Source organism: Mus musculus, chromosome 7 (assembly GCF_000001635.26).
Source record: "Mus musculus strain C57BL/6J chromosome 7, GRCm38.p6 C57BL/6J".
NCBI lineage: Eukaryota > Metazoa > Chordata > Mammalia > Rodentia > Muridae > Mus > Mus musculus.
Window position 1 is genome coordinate 89,904,742 of NC_000073.6, and position 13,800 is coordinate 89,918,541.

Here is a 13,800-nt window from a genome sequence, read left to right on the forward strand (position 1 = left end):
CTATGAAGAGCCGAGAGGAGCTATTGGCCTGTGATGTGAACGGAGGCCGGAGATGATAAACCACCACCTGAAAGGAAAGGGAGGTGGTCCACAGTTGCCATTTTTAAACATCTTATCTGATTTACGTGTTTACCAAACCCAAAAAAGGCTGCTTTGCAGCTGAGAATAAAAAGGCTGCAATTGTACACTTGAACCAGGGTGCTTCTCTTTGTGTTCCATTGATAATGACTATTATACAGACATCGTTATTCCTCACAATATCATACTTGGACAGCAACACACTCACACATAGTGTTTGTGATGGTTAGTTTTCATTGTGAACTTGAAACAACGTGGACTCACTTGTAAAGAGTCCCAATGAGGGACTCACTAGATTAGATTTGCCTGTGCACCTGCCTGTGAGAATTGTCTTGGTTATGCTAATTGATTCGGGAACACCTAGCCCACTATGGGTGGCACCGTGCTGTGGGCAGGGAATCCGAGACCCTGTTTGTGTGGAGGTGGGGCTGAGCACAAGGTAAGCATGCACACTTTCATTTCTCTCTTCCCAACCTGCAATGTTTGAAGTGCCTGCTATTCTGTCCTCCCTGATATAATGGGACTGTAACCTAGAACTATGAGGTGGAATAAACCCCTTTCCCCTCCAAGTTGCTTTTTCATCTAGGTAGTTTATCACAGCAACAGAATGAAAGTAGAATAACACTGTATATTATTTTTACAGTGTAATAGTTTTATATTATATTATTATTACAGTATCATGCTAGAGATACTGTATTTTTTTTTTTTTTTAGTATAGGTAGGTCAGCTCTACCACTCCTGGGCATATACCCAAAGTGTAGGGGAATGCCAGGGCGGGGAGTCGGGAGTGGGTGGGAGCACCCTCATAGAAGCAGGGGGAGAAGAGATGGGATAGGTGGTTTCCAGAGGGGAAACCAGCAAAGGAGATAACATTTGAAATGTAAATAAATAAAATATCCAATAAAAAAAAGGGGAGAGAGAGAGAGAGCAGTGCAGAGAGCGAAGGGAACAGGAGGAGGCAGTTTTCCTGCTCATATCTCCTCAGCCTTCACAGAGGATGCGCCATGCGAGCTCTACCACACACGAGGCACGGTGGTGGCCTCACCTCTACACTACAGTGTTCCCACCTCCCGAAATGCCTTCCTCTTCCATCGTAGAATGTTTACATTTTCTCTTTATTGTGAAGACTTTCATCATCTTTTCAGTCAAAACGAGTATATCTGTCTTAATTATTTTTCTGTTGCTGTGACCAAGGCAATTTATAAAAGGAAGTTTTGATTTACCTGTGGCTTCAAAGTTAGAGACCATGATGGCAGAGCAAAGGAATTGCTAAAAGCTCATGTTTTGATCTAAAACCACAAGGCAGAGAGAAAACACTGGGAACAGAGTGAGTCTTTTGAAAACTCAGAGCCCACTCTCAGTGACACACCTAATCTTTCCCTAATCCTTCTGCTAACTGAGGAGCATACATTTAAGTATATGAACCTACAGTAGCCATTTTTTTAAAGATTTATTTACTTATTATATGTAAGTACACTATAGCTGTTTTCAGACATACCAGAAGAGGGCATCAGATCTCATTACGGATGGTTCTAAGTCACCATGTGGTTGCTGGGATTTGAACTCAGGACCTTCGGAAGAGCAGTCAGTGCTCTTAACCACAGAGCCATCTCTCCAGCCCCTTTAAGGCACTCTTAAGTGGTCCATAAGCATTTGCAGTTCAATGAGTCCAATATAGCTGAACAAAGACAATGGATGAGAAGGTGGGGAAGTTAGGAAGCAAGAGTTGACCCAGGAAAGCAATGGAAATGCTGTAGTTTATTTAAGATTTATTTTGGGGCTGTGCATGGTGCCACATGACTCTAATCCCATTACTACGGACATAAAGGCAGGAGGATTTCTCTGAGTTTGAGGCTAGCCTGGTGTACATAGTAAGTTCCAGGACATCCAGAGCTACACAGAGAAACACTGTCTCAAAAAATATATATTTTTTAATATGTGTCTGTGAGCCTCTGTGTGTGTGTGTTGAATGTTGGGGGAGGGGGTCCCTTCAGAGGACAGGTGTCAGGTCCCTTGGAGCTAGAGTTGCAGGTGACTGAGACACCTGACATGGGTTCTGGAACCAAGTTTTGGTCCTCAGCAAAAGCAGCAAGAGCTCTTAACCACTGAGCCCTTTCTCTAGTCCCCAGCAGTGGGAACTATTAGAGATATAACCAAGGTAGATATTCCACACAGCCCACTTCCCAAAGTATGGGCCCTACCTAAGATCTGAAAACCTAATCAAAGCCAAACAATAAAATCACCATAATTTAGTCTAAATCCACACATTCCACACACCTGGGAAGCTTGCTGGGATGGTTTGTATATCCTTGGACCAGGGAGTGTCACCATCTGAAGGTGTGGCCTTGTTGGAATAGGTGTGACCTGGTTGGAATGGGTGTGTCACTGTGGGTGTGGGTATAAGATCCTCACCCTAGTTTCCTGGAAGTCAGTCTTCCACTAGCAGCCTTTGGATAAAGATGTAGAACTCTCAGCTCCTCCTGCACGATGCCTGCCTGGATACTGCCATGCTCCCACCTTGATGATAATGGTGAACCTCTGACCCTGTAAGCCAGCCCCAATTAAATGTTGTTTTTTATAAGACTTGCCTTGGTCATGGTGTCTGTTCACAGCAGTAAAACCCTAACTCTTCCTTGTTGTTGTTGTTGTTGTTGTTGTTGTTGTTGCTGTTGCTGTTGCTGTTGCTGCTGCTGCTGTTGTTTTGAAATGATAATATAATTACACCATCATCACCTTCCACCTCTAACTTTCCTATACACCCCTACTTGCTCTCTTACAATTAATGGTTTCTTCCTCTTCTTCCTCTTCTTCTTCTTCTTCTTCTTCTTCTTCTTCTTCTTCTTCTCCTCCTCCTCCTCCTCCTCCTCCTCCTCCTCCTCCTCCTCCTCCTCCTCCTCCTTCTTCTTCTTCTTCTTCATTGATTCTCCATTTCCTTTGTTTGTTGTGGTTATTTTTTCAAGACAGGGTCTCTCTGTGGAGTCATGACTGCTCTGGAACTCACTCTGTAGTTCAGGGTGGTCTCCAACTCAGAGATCTGCCTACCTCCACCTCTTGAGTGCTGGAATTAAAGGCATGAACCACTACCACATAGGATTTTCTTAAATTGGAGTTCTCATTCCAACCTCTATTTCACCTTTGTACACAAGTCTCGGATGTTATTATGAACCTACAACCGTTACCTATATAACTGGGTTAAGTAACCCTCTTCAGAACTTGAATTTCTTCAATGTTTCATGAATGGTTATTTAAGCAAGCTTGCTAAGATCTGCTCAACACTTTGCCAGGATCCCTGTATACACGCCCTCTGTAAAGCGCCATCTAGTGGTGATCGGGGTAACTACTTCTAGGTTGCCTAATTTGTACTCCAGCTTTCAGAGGCCTTGTAAAATCCTATTAGTCACAGCGGTTCCCAACTTGTGAGCCACGACCACCATAGGGGTCACATATTAGACATTTACATTATGATTCATAGCAGTAGCAAAATTACAGTTATGAAGTAGCAACGAAATCATTTTATGGTTGTGGGTCACCACACCACGAGGAACTGTCCCAGCATTAGGAAGGTTGAGAACCGCAGTGAAGAGGGGAAAAAAGCCACCTTGGTCTGCATGAGTGTGTTAAGTGAGACCAAGCAGTCTTCTCCGGACTCCTATCTTCTTTCACTTTCCCCCTCCTCTCGTTTTGTCACATCCTAAATCTTCCATCCTTTCATCCTGCGTTTTGGTTGTTTGATGGTAAGAGTACATCTGGCTTGCGTTTGCAGTGTTCTGATCCCTTTAAGAACATCCAGATGTTCTTTTGGAACTCACACATCCGTGTTGTGCATGATCTCGGTGGGACAAATTTCCCAGTGACCACACAGTGTTCCAGAAGCTGAAGGGAACAGCCCAGACCACCCCTGACTCAGCAGGACCAGGGGCTACGTGAGCAACCAAAGCTCATGTGAGAAGGTGATTTAGGGGTTCAATCACACTCAGCAGGAAAATCTGGAAGGCAACCATGCAGAGGCGGCACGCTTTCCTCTCTACCAATCAAAGGAAACTGTCAGGGCTCATACGGCTCTCCTTTCCTTCCATTCCTACCTGTCTGACTCTTGCAGCTTCTCTCACTGTGTAGCGTCCGTCCCCTGTCCCCTGTCCCCCCACCACCACCACCACCACCACCCCCAACACACACGGACTTCCAATAACTCCCTCAAAATAACGCATGGTAACGTCTGTGACCTTGTCGCTGACAAATTTATAAAAACAACTAAATGTCAGACTACTGCATTGGTAACAACAGAGGCAGGCTAGCCACTCTCCCACGAAGCGGTCAGATGAAAGAGACCTATTAAAAGCCTAGCTTAAGTTACCCACGCGGTTCCAGCAGAACCGCATGCTGTTAACATGCCGATCCGATCCGTCAAAAACCAGAGGAAGAACAAATGCCAGTAGGAAAATTAGACAGATTTGCCTAATGTAGATTAGATTGTGTAGTTCTGGGATAGAAATTAATTCACCTAACAGCACATCAAATCTTTTACTTTAGGAGAAAAACAGCTGCAGCTGGCAGGGACTCCTCAGCTGGCCCTTACTCTCCCCCACACCGACTCCCCATAGAGATCTCCCTCGGGAGAGGAGCATATAGATACGATGCAGATGGGGGGTGGGGGCGTGCACATACACATCCAGTAGGAACATCCCACAAGAGAGTTTACGAGATACAAAGGGGCTGGAACTTTATCCGGTGCTTTCATAAAGAGAACATAAAGAGTGGCTTTCATAAAGAGAACAGAAGCAAGATTTGTTCTTCAGATGTTTGGTTCCTGACAGCTTGAGCAGGCAGTCCTACCTGGCTCTCTCGAAAGGTGAGGGAGAGAACGGGCAGTGCCACGTGCTGCTCTGTACCTTGGACTCCATCGACTGGGGAGAATTCAGCTGGCCCATTAGTGAAGGGCAGCTCTGGGTTTTAGTAAGGTCTAGCTAATACTTAGAGAAAAGAACTTGGAGCAGAGGAATGGCTTGGTGAGTAAGGAACACTAGCTGGCAAGCATGAGAGGCAGAATTCGGATCCCTAGCACTCTCGTAAAAAGTCAGGGATGGCCCAGCACAGCTGTGACTTGGACCGAGATGGGGAAATCCCTGGGGCTCACTGACCAGTCTAGCTGAAAGGATGGCCTTACAGGTTCAGTGAGACTGAACTGTACTGGGGAACAAGAAAGAGAATGATAGAGCAGGATACCCCACATTTCTGGGAAAATTGATTCCCTTTTGGGGTTCTAAGTCTTGATTAATTGACTGATTAGTTGATTTGTTTGTTTGTTTGTTTATATGTCTATGAGTACATGAGTGCTTTACCTACATGTACACCTGCATGCCAGAAGAGGGCATCAAGCCGGCCGGTGGTGGCACATGCCTTTAATCCCAGCACTCGGGAGGCAGAGGCAAACGGATTTCTGAGTTCCAGGCCAGCCTGGTCTACAAAGTGAGTTCCAGGACAGCCAGGGCTATACAGAGAAACCCTGTCTCGAAAAACAAACAAACAAACAACAACAATAAAAACAGAAGAGGTCATCAGATCACATTAAAGATAGTTGTGAACCACCCTGTGGTTGCTGGGAATTGAACTCAGAATCTCTGTAAGAGGAGCAGCCAGTGCCCTTAACAACATCTCTCCAGCCTCTAGTTCCTAGTGTTGTTAATAAAAGAATTCAGAAACAGGCTCAGAAGAATGTCAATGTCACTAGTCTAAAATAAAAGAGCAGACAAGCTGTTAATCTCAATGGTTTCCAGGAGTTGAGAGATGGAGAAGAGAAAGCTATGCCCTTTGAACTAAGGTTCCTACTAAATTGGCATGTCTTAGCAACGAAGGTCTGCAGGCAAGCACATGACAGACCAAAGGAGTGGGGAGCTCAAAGGACAACTGAGAAAGTCCCCAGTGCTAGGGAAAGCATGCCTGGACTCTGGGCATCTGAACGAAAGGAGGCAGAAGGAAGGGGGAGAGTTAGGGTCTCCTGAGTTTGGAGTCAGAAAGTGGACAGGCTCTTCTCAGTGTCTTCACAGAGAGACTTCTGGGAAAGATAAGTGTGATATCTCATTAGGGGGACAAACTAGTATTCTGAGAACTGGGATATTAAACATAATCAAATGCATACTGGACTTCTTTCAATGGAAGGAACAGATGCTCTAATAGTGTGTAAATGTAACCATCTCATAAGACTTTGAGTTCTTGTTATAATCCTTTGAATTATTTTATCATTCCATCATTTCTAGTTTAGTCTCCAGGTCTTGTTTCAGAACCACCCCCATGAAACTTTGTGGCAATTCCTTCCTAGGAGTCCTTTAGCAATGTCCCCAGCACTGCTCCTCATACATGTAGCATGTCTAGTTTACAGCATTGGGAGATTGCTCTAATATGGTTCTCCGGACTCTTGAAAAGAATGTCTCCATTAGTGTCTCTCTCTCTCTGTCTCTGTGTGTCTCTCTCTCTGTCTCCGTCTCTCTCTCTCTCTCTCTCCCTCTCTCTTCATTCATTTTTTCCTTCTGTCCCTTCCTCTCCTCTATGAGTCTGTCCGTGCACACTCCAGGTCTGCTATCAATTATGAAGGCAAGCTTTTATTCTCAGGCCCTCCCATGCTGCAAATGGAAAAGCAATTATCTGAAGAACCCAGTACATTTTTCTGTCTTGACTTCTCACTATCTGAGTTGAGAACAACTTAACCATGAGCAAGCAGCTGCTTACAATGCCCCTCTTACTGGGCTTGATACGTACACGTAGGTATAACCAGAATAATGAATCAGGTGAGCAAATTATCCCTAATGAAATTCCAATAAAAGCCTGCTATGTAAAACAACACTTTTGACATTATAAATAGTAACTTTTGGCCACAGATCTATTTTTTATTTTTAATTAGAAAACACACATATACAAATTTAAAATCTTTTGTTTGTTTGTTTTTTGTTTTTCAAGACAGGGTTTCTCTGTGTAGCCCTGGCTGTCCTGGAACTCACTTTGTAGACCAGGCTGGCCTCGAACTCAGAAATCCGCCTGCCTCTGCCTCCCGAGTGCTGGCAAATTTAAAATCTTAACTATTCTAAGAGTAAATACAATGGTATTAGGTTTATTTACATTGTTTTCAGCCAATACCCAAAACTTTCTTTTGAAAAACTGAAACCTCCCCCATCCTCTCCCCCTACATGCACACCTCGATAACTACCATTTCCCTTTCAGTTCCCATGACTGATGCTAGGTACTTCAGGGAAGTGGAACCATTTGTTCTTTGTTTTGTAACTGGCCGATGTCATTCACATTGTAGCACATGTGGAAGTCCTTCTTCTCGAAGGTTCTTAATCACACCCTTGTGAAATTATCCATCTGCTTATCCATCCATCTATGCTGAAAACAAACTTATCCTTTATTGTTGAAGACTTTACCCAGGTTTCTCAATCCTTTCACCACCCAGGTCATTTTGTTTTCATTTTTCTCTTTCAAGGAGACTTTTTAAAGGGCAGCTTTAGGTTCATGAGAGCAAAATGAGAATGGTGAACAGTTCTTAAAACCTCAGAGACAACTTGCTCCAGTCATCACTGCGATTTGCACATTATTCAGAGACAAACAAGCCTTGGTAAATTTTGGAGTGGCCTTTCAGCCACTCAGGATGGGAGAATATCTCCCTGGTGAAATCACAAAATACCTGTGGTTGGTACAATAAGAGCCAGTATCTGGTCTTCTGAGGCCTATGACTGGCCTGTTATATAAGACTCATGAATCATGAATTACGCTCTATGAAGCAGCTTATGTAACCTGTGCACAAACATGGCATTCTCCCTATCAGGCATTCTAAGCAACCTATTTCCCACTCTTTTCAGGCCAGTCTACAGAAGACTTCTCTCTGCTCTATTCTCCTTGGTATTCCATTATCAGGCCCAAATAAAGGGCATCTTCCACGTGGCCTTGTATTGACCCCTTGCGGTCTTTATCACCATAGTGGTTTAAACTAGCCCCAGGCCTACCAAAGCAACTGCAAGAAGGTAGCTGAAGTTTCTCAGACTGACGAGTAGCAGAAATTAGACAGCTAAAACTACAGAAGGGATTTCAAAGACCCAAAGATAAGACCCACAAGGCCCAATCACTAGATGTCCTGAAAGCTACCAAGGCTTAAGAACTGAAGAGTCTGTCATCCAAACCATAGGAACTTTAACTCGGTGCCAGCAGGGATATGGCACTCAAAGCCCAGAGCAGTAAGCCTTGTGCATCAAGAGCTGCTTGCACTTTTGTTTCTTGGGGCCATGAGCCACAGCCTCTAGCCAGTGTTTAGTCTGAATATCTACAGCTCTAAGCCTCTGGCTTTTAAGACCTAGAGCCATAAGTCTAGTTCCCAGAGTCTTGAACTTTAAGTCTCTGGGTTTTTAGCTTAGCCTATAAGCATCACACATAAGTTCAGGCTATTCCTCAACTTTCCCCATTTTCTACCTCAACAACCCTCAGTGTTGCCAAAATTCCTTCCCTGGGGAGACATAACCATCTACCTCTCTTCTGAAGGCCCCAATGTATAACTCCACCAAAGTTCACTCTGGAAAATCAATGGGTCAATTAGGCTTATTTATATAGCAATGGGGGGGGGGGGGGCTTAGGGGTTATGCACAGAAGAGTGGGTGGCCCTAAAGCAAACACACTGGAAGATCTACACCCAGCTTAAATTAACTCCTCCCCAATGGCCACATAGAGCCTCCTCTCTAGTCTTTCCCAACCTATTTACTTCTAGCTCCTCCCTGAGGTCAACCACAAGAGCCTGGTTGGGAGGAGTAGCAGGGTACTCTGTATGACCCCTCCTAGTCCTCCTTCTATGAGAGGCCAGTTGTCAATGAGCCCAGCTATGGCGATCATTTATAAGCAGGCACAGCTGTACTCATGAAGGTGCTGGCAGTTTGGCTCAGTAGACAGCCCAGTACAATACCCAGATGTCGTTTGTGACAGTAGTAATAAATCCAGCTTCCTTGTTGCTTTGGCAAGAAGTTATGCACTTTCCATTGCCATCTTGCAAGTGAAAGACCTGATTGCCTGTCTTCCTCAAGATATTGGCTACTGGAGCATCCCTAAGAATGCTGGCTTAAATTCTGTTGGGAGTGGTTGTCTGCCATCTGGAAAAGATACTTGTCATGCAGTTGAAAACACAGGCCCAAAGACTCTCACCATGGAGCTTTATTGCCAGGCTAGCTGTTAAACAGCTTCTGGTAAGCTTATTTTCCTTAATGAGAATTTGTCTCTTCTAGGAGGTTTTATTTCCTAAGTGGATGCCGTTGTGGGGGGCAGGGTTGGGGGGAGTGTTGTTTTGGCAGGAAAGTGGAATCCCACTATTGAAATGCAAAATGTTGTAGAATTATGATTACATTATTGACAGTGAAAACTCTCAATGTGTCCCATACCCTTATTAGAGAGTGTGTGTATAAGATGGGGAGGGAGGATGTGCGCATGCCTCAAAAGACAACTTTGTGGAGTAGGTTCTCTCCTTCAGGGCTCAAACTCAGGTGGGCAAGATTATGTAGGAAATGTCTGTACAAGCCTAGCCATCTCAATGACTCTAGTGGTTTGTTTTATTAAAAAAAAAAATGCTGGGTATTGAAGTCATGGAGCCTAAAGTTGTTTTGGAATACCTAAAATCTGAAAAATGCCAAGCAAACTTTTAATGCTTCTTATATCTTTTTATCCACAACTCAAAGGAACCCAGTGAATTCAACCATAAAAGATATCTACCAGCATCTAGTATTATCCCTGAATTTGGGGAAAACAAGATTAGTCAACGGAGACAAGAGAAACACTTAAGTCAAAATTGTCTGAAGGGCCTTTGGCCTTTGTCAACACCTACATCCAGCACACTAGAGAAAAGTTAAGAGCTATTGAACATCTCTATCTCTAAGAGATTAATTTTAAAAATTGTGTTGAAGCTGCCCTTGGGAGGCAGAAGCAGAGGCAGAGGCAGGTAGATCTCTGTTGAGTTCAAGACCAGCCTGGTCTACAGAGTGAATTCCAAGACAGCCAGAGCTACACACTGAGACTTTGTCTCAGGGGGAAAAACATTTAACAAAAGAAAAATAGGTCTTTAAAACATTTGCTAACCATTTTTAAGTAATGACACAATAAAGGATATTTTCAGTCCGCTCATGGCTTGACACAGGTACCCACTCTAGACAGGTATCATCCATGAACCTAGAACAAGGGTGTGTTAACTTCTGCTACTGGTACAAAACAATCAACTTCAAAAAAAGGAAGATTATTTTGGTTCAGTTTTTAAGGCTTCAGTATACGGTGGCTTGGCCCTGTTGCTCTGAGGACCAAAGAAAGATGTGTCACAGAAGCACATGGTGAAAGTTAGCTCACCTCGTGGCAGCCAAGTAGCAAAGAGAGACAGGAAGAGACCCGTCTCCCGCTCCTCGTCAAGGAGCCCAAAGGACTCCACGGCCCTCCACAGGCTCCACTTCCCACAACACCCCCTGCATGTGCTAGCTCAGCCGGCAGACTGAAGATCCTGCAAATGCTGTTCTGGGTTCAGACTCTAATTGCCATTCCTCTCATCCTCATTGCTATAATACTTTGAAGAGGTAAAAAAGTTAAAATCATCAAGAATTCTCTTATTTCTGTAGCTTGTATATTTTTCCATGACTTCTGTGTATTTCAACATTCCTTGGTTTTAAAAAAGCTTTAAGTATAATCTACATACACAATTCCCCATTTAAAGAATACAGTACTTTTAGTTTACTCAAGGCAGTGTCAGCGGTATCCACAGGCTGACTTGTAGAGCACCGTTTCTGTTTGATAACTTTTACCTTTTTTATTCTGGAATACTTCCATCCTCCCACAAGGCAGCCTCCCCTCCAGTAACAGTTAATCCTACCCTGTAACCCACAGTGGCCTTAAGCAACCACTGACCTGTCCGTCTCCAGACTCGCCTTTTCTAGATATTTTACTCAAATTAAATCAGTATGTAGTCTTTTAGTATTGGTTTCCTTCACTTACCATGTTTTCAAGATTGTCCATGCCATAGCTATGTATAATTCATTTTTTTAAAAAGATTTTATTTATTTTACATATGTGAGTACACTGTCGCTGTCTTCAGACACACCAGAAGAGGGCATCAGATCCCATTACAGATGGTTGTGAGCCACCATGTGGTTGCTGGGAATTAAACTCAGGATCTCTGGAAGAGCAGTCAGTCCTCTTCACAACTGAACCATGTCTCCAGCCTTAATTCATTCTTTTCTATTGCAAATAAAATATGCCATTATAGGGACACAGAACACCATATCCAGCCTCAGTTGACGGACAACTGTGTTGCTTCCATCTTTTTGGGCTACTAAGAGTAATGTTATTGACATCTATGTTCTATGTTTCACAAGAATGTTTTTCTTTTTTAAAAAGCAGATTTATTATTTTAAATTATATGTCTGTGTATATGTCTACAGAGGCCAGAGGTGTCAGGTCCCCTGAAGCTGGGTTACAGGTGATGCTGAGCCACCCAACATGGGTGCTGGGAGTGAACTTGGGTCCTCTGCAAGAACAGTCCGAGCTTTCAGTCACTTAGCTATCCCTCCAATCCACTATCATCATTCCCCTTCGCACTCCCTTAGACATCTTGGACTGTTCTAAATTAAGTACATAGACTAAAAAATCAAAAATAAATGATTTTAATGTTCCCATTATTTTATGTAACATTAGAAATTCCTTATCTCTTCGAGATGGGGGAGGGGGAAGGACTTATAGGCTGGGAAGCAGTTAGAGAGCAAACCAGGAAGGGGATAAGGTCTGGACTGTAAAAAAGGATTAAAGAATATAAATAAATAAATAAATAAATAAGAAATTACTTATCTCAAAACCAGGCTTATACATGCATCCTATGCAAAAATCCATCTTGTAGATATAGAATAATTTTTTTAATGATTCAGATACTTAACTTTGTTCTTTCTTTTTTCCCTGGGGATAAGTATGCATGTCCAACATGCCAGGAGTATATGTCATATTTGAGAGTTCTTGGAAATGAAAACTCACTTGTTCATGCTATGCCAAATGCTATTGCAAGAGCAAGAATAACTCAACTAGAAAAGGTCATCCAAAACTTAACTCTCACCAGCTGCTCAGGAAGCCAGGCAAACTAGTTTACACGTACTGACCCAGAACTGTCGTAGGCAATTACACGGTCTTATGTCGGTTACCAAACCGAGGAAACAGTTTGTTAAATAACTTGGACCTCTATCTACCAAATCATTGAATAGGCAGAACACATTTATTTTTAAGATTATTCATTTCTGTTTAATATTTGTGGGTGTTTTGCCTGCACACATGTCTGTGCACAACATGCCTGTCTGGTATCCTTGGGGAACAGAAAGTGTCAGGCTCTGTCGCTGGAGTTACAGATGATTGTGGGCCACTCTGTGTGTGCTGGGAACCAAACTCGGGTCCTTGGAAAGAACAGCAGGTGCTCTTTAACCACTGGACCAGAATCTCTCCGGCCCCAGAACAGATTGTGACTAGGTAAAAACAAGTAGCTACACGACTAGAATACTCAGTTGACCTGTGTGTCACTTTTATAGTTTGGGTTTGATAATCTAGAGTCCTAGTTACACATATGCTGGTAGAAAAATCATTCTGGTTCTGTCAATTATTTTGAAGTTGATTAGTGCTTTTTGTCTTGGATAGCAAAAGCTGTTGTATAGCCACTGTCAAGGTACATAACTGAACATCAATCATTATTTATTAACAAGATGGATTGAGCATAATCACTATACACATTCATAACCCAGTAACCTAGGATTCCAGCTGAAGGAGAGAGATAACTGAGAATAATTTGGGGGAAAAGTCACATTGCATGTAAAGTCAACCAAACGCTGACATGCAAGAAATTTCCAAAGGCAGTTTGGGTGTGCAATTAAACTAGATCCTTGTTTGAACTAAAGACCACAAACTGCTCTAACAAATGACTCTGCACCAGTCCATGTATTTTAAAGGCACTGTTAATGATCTGGTTCCTCTGCAGACCACTTACACCCTTTGAAGACAAAAGACACTGCCAGTGACCTGATTTCCAATTTCTTAAAATGATCTGCCAAGACAGGATAAAATTAGCTCAAGGCTCCAAACCTGCTAAGTTTCCTTTTATAGAGGCATGCTCTGGTTCCTTTGCTGTGCATGCTCCTTGGACGAGTAAGCATCGAGTAAGGCAAAGCAGCTTTCGTTCTAGCTAAGACCTTGGCGATCATCACACTATGCTTCACCAGTATGAGTCTTTGTAAGGGAGACAGAGTGTTTTCCCTTCATATGCAAAGGTACTGAGTCCTACACTCTCTATATATAAGTTTCTACTAATGTTGACCATATTCAACAAAAGTTCACTGGTATTAAACACAGAAAATCTTTAAATAAAAACATATCAATCTGCAGATATAAAAACTCACAACCAACCACTCTTGATTGAAAAACAACAGCTTGCTAATCGTAAGAAATTCTTCCTAAAACAAATGTGGTGGTATGTCCTGTAAGGCCAGCAGTCAGGAGGCAGGGGCTGGGCATTCTCAGCGACAGAGGGAGTGGGAGACTAGCCTGGGCCACATGAGACCCTGTCTCAAAACCAAAAAACAAAAAAAAAAAAAAAAAAAAAAAGAAATACTCCCAGAAGATAATCTTTCCATCCTAAAATACATATTTGACGTTTTTCAAAAGTTCCTCAGTTATGAATATTTGATTTAAAGT